The sequence below is a fragment of the Chlorocebus sabaeus genome, chromosome 10, assembly GCF_047675955.1.
Source record: "Chlorocebus sabaeus isolate Y175 chromosome 10, mChlSab1.0.hap1, whole genome shotgun sequence".
Taxonomy (NCBI): Eukaryota; Metazoa; Chordata; class Mammalia; order Primates; family Cercopithecidae; genus Chlorocebus; species Chlorocebus sabaeus.
Genome location: NC_132913.1, coordinates 122,354,838 through 122,358,489, shown reverse-complemented (window position 1 = coordinate 122,358,489; position 3,652 = coordinate 122,354,838). Strand labels below are relative to the sequence as shown.

Here is a 3,652-nt window from a genome sequence, read left to right as displayed (position 1 = left end):
ACACGATGGTGAGTGTGACATTTGCACAGATGCCAGGTCCCCACTGCGTCCTGACCAGCTCCTCAGATGGGGCAGGATTCCAAGGGAGAAATGAGACCACCGGGATAAGCAAATCCTTCTCTGGGGTTATCAGTCTCCACCAGGTGGGGGTCTCAGGAAGTCTCTAGCATATATGTAAGAGTTATTTACCATATCAACAATCTGCATAAAAACAAACAAGCACATTTTTCAGAAGAGCTTTTCCTGCACTAAACACCAGCTGATTTGTGGAGCATGGAGCATGATCGATAGTTGAGCTACTTAATCGGATTCCTCAGAACAGGGTCAGTAAAAATAGACGCAAATCCACAGGGTGACATAGTCACATACGATTGTGGAAATTGTAACGACTGGCTCTAGGATACTCACGAATGTTCATATGCAAAGTCCTCAGAAGAGTCACGGTGAAGAAACCCACTTAAGCAATTCCAAAGTTAAATGACAAAGAAGACTGCACTAGTGTCCCAAGATGTCGGGTCCTATGGAACTTGTTTGTTAGCAAAACTACCCCAGATGGAAGACTTGGGTGGCAATTCCAAAGGGCCTTTTCCTGCATTCCTGATTGACCTTAATTGACAGTGACTTTGACATTGTAGGTTTTCTGGCCATCCAAGTAGTGAATGAACTTGCAGCAAACCCTGGAAAACCTTATGCAATCCTGTGTAAAGAATCTCATGACAAAGAATCCTTTGGGAACGGGCATGTCCACCTCTTAAATTACATACTTGCTGTAAAACAAACTGGCAGAGCTACTGTCTGGTGACCACAAAAGTAATTTGCCTACAACTCAGAATGAAGATTTGTCCCTGAATGAGTTCTTTTTACCAATAGAGAATATTCGCATTCGGAGAATCTGGGCCAGAACGTTCTCATCTTTTGAAAGGTGTGCTTCCTGAAGCCTGCGGGTTGGCCCTGGTGACTCTGTGCAGAAGGAAGAGGAGGGTGAGTTCTTCACTGCAGTTTAAGATGCGCCCATCAGGGCCGTGACCTGTTCATTATCGCACATCCCCCTCAGTCCAGGACCAAGGCAGAAGGAGGCACAGATTGCTCCCCTCTTCTCTGGGTCTCTTGACAACCTGAGCTCTACACTGCTGGATATCTATCTATCTATCTGTCTATATCTATCTATCTATCTATCTATCTATCTATCTATCTATCTATCTGTGTGTGTGTGTTTGTGTGTGTGTGTGCTCCCATTTCCTTAAGTCTCACTTTGAAAACTACAACCCCCAAGTGACTACTGGGCAGAGCTCTGGAGAAGATGGGCAGTGACTGGGAGCCCTACTCAGGGACAGAGAACCATGGGTGGTACATCGGCCTCTGTAATGGTTAATACTGAGTGTCAACTTGATTGTATTGAAGGATGTCAGACTCCAGGTTCTTCAGCTTTGGGACTTGGACTGGCTTCCTTGCTCCTCAGCTTGCAGAGGGCCTATTGTGGGGCCTCACCTTGTGATCGTGTAAGTCAATACTCCTTAATAAACTCCCCTTCGTATTTACATCTATCCTATTAGTTCCATCCCTCTAGAGATCCCTGACTAATACAGCCTCTTTCTCACTTTTCCTCTTCCCCAGGAGGTCCTGGCGTTGCAATGCTGCCTGGAATCAGGACAGATGACTCATGCTCCAAGAATTCTTCACTTTGCTTAGAAGACCAGCCAAAGAAAGGAAACTCCCTTGCATCTGGCCTCCTTTTTGGGGGAGTGGGGACTGCGGTGCTCTCTCCCCGCCTGGGAGGGGAGGGAATGTTATTCTTTTGCAGAGCTGCAAATGTATCTGTTTCCTGAGGTTGCTGTTTATTTTGTTAGAGACTGAAAATACTGGGTGAAAATAAAGTTTAACCCAGAAATCTGGCTGATAGGATTCTGGGAGGGAAAGGCATGTGAGCAGAAAATAGCCCTCAGTATTGAATCCCAAGGACTTTTACTCCTTTTTTATTTCTTAAACAAAATTTTAACTGGTGGATAATAGTTTAGGGACAAGACTTTACGGAAGAAGCATTTGTGGTGGTCACAAGTACCTGCAAAGGTCAAAAAGTATGAGTCTCCCTTTTATATCCAGCACATAAAAATAGCATAGATGGTTCTAGAAAACTGGCCCTAGTGCCCTATCTGCCATCCCCAAACTAGAGCTTTGAGGTTCATTCAAGGGAGGATTCTCACAGATACACGAAAAGAAGGCTGTGTGGGACCCTAGGCACATTCCTTAACTTCTCTCTCAGTTTTCTTATTTGTAAAGTGGGGTTAACAGTAGCATCTTCCCCTTAGGGATGAAGAGATTAATGCAGGAAATCACCAAAAGCTGGTATATGGGGTACATGTTCAATAATTGTTAGCTATTATCATTGTTGTATTATTTTTTCCAGCCTTACCTTTCAAAAACAATGTATTAATATTGCACAGATAACTATAATGTCTAAATATAAAGAAAATAATTTTTAATGTGTTAGTCTGGATCTTCCAATTGTTGGACAGTTGTGAGTGTGTGTGTTTGTGTTGGAGGAGCAGGTCTTTTTCTCTTCCTTTGAAAATGAATGGAGAAGTCGGGGCCTTGCCTTGGTTGTCGCTGGCAGCTGATTCATGAAGGTAACCGTTTTATCTTGTGAGGGCAGTCATCTTGTATCCCAAGGGAAGCTGGCCTGAGGATAAGCCAGAATGTGAAGAGGAGAAGCAGATGGCTGAGAAGCAGAACAGGAACCTGAACTGCATTTTTCTTAGAGCAAGAATTACATCAATTCTTCAAGCCAACTTGAGCACTCTTGGTTTCTGTTACTTGGAACTTAATAAAATCTGACAGATACTGTACAAGGAATAGTACTTGGGGAGCTCCACTTTATCCGAGGCCTTCGTGAGTGGCTTATGTCACATTCCTGGCTGTCCAGGCATGAGTCCTGGTTTCCTGGTGAGCTCTCTGCTGACTCCACCCAGAGCTCTCTTGCTTCCGTCTCTGCGGCAGCTACCTCCGTTCTCACACTTGGTTTCTTCTGAGTTTTCTTGTTTTAGCCAGTACTGTGGCACTCTCCTCACCTTGTGGGCTTTGGGCAGAAATAACTCCACTCCCCACTTCTCTCCTAAAGTACTGGCAATGGTGATACTGAGCATGAAGGGAGAAAACTGAGCTGTTAATGCTAGGAGCATCAAGCTGTTGGTAGTGAAGCCATCATCCTCTCCAAGTTCCCAGGTAGGAAACACTCCTCTCTTCTTGCTCTCTACCTAGTCATAAGGTCTTGTCGATATTTTTCCCTGCACTGTGTCTTGGTACTATGACTTTCAGATATTTCTTTGTGAAAATGATGCACCAGACTCTCCTCTGTCATCACTGGGATTACTGTGATTTTGTCTTGAATTTCTACGAGTTTCACATCCACGGTGGTAACTGACCTGTCACTGTCTTGTTGGCTACACCTGCATTATCCAGGACTACAGCCCGGGCACAGGCCCCTTCTGGGATTCAGGTGGTTTCCAGTGAGTGAATCACATGTATTTTGTGTGAATTTGTTCCACTTACCTCATGACTCTCAGCTGTTGGCCTTCCTTCATGTTTGGCAGGAAATGCTGTGGGACCAGAGGTGGCTTCACAGTGATACTATTGAAACTGAGCTTTGCTTGCCTGG

The 3,652-nt window shown here is 44.7% G+C and overlaps 1 long non-coding RNA gene across 1 annotated transcript; it reads left to right on the top strand.

Annotated features, from left to right (window-relative positions):
- Positions 1–796: 796 nt before the first annotated feature.
- On the top strand, positions 797–2,694 carry LOC140712697 (uncharacterized). Its single transcript, XR_012094403.1, has 3 exons — positions 797–981; positions 1,402–1,499; positions 1,615–2,694. It is a non-coding gene; the product is annotated as an uncharacterized lncRNA (long non-coding RNA).
- Positions 2,695–3,652: the final 958 nt, after the last annotated feature.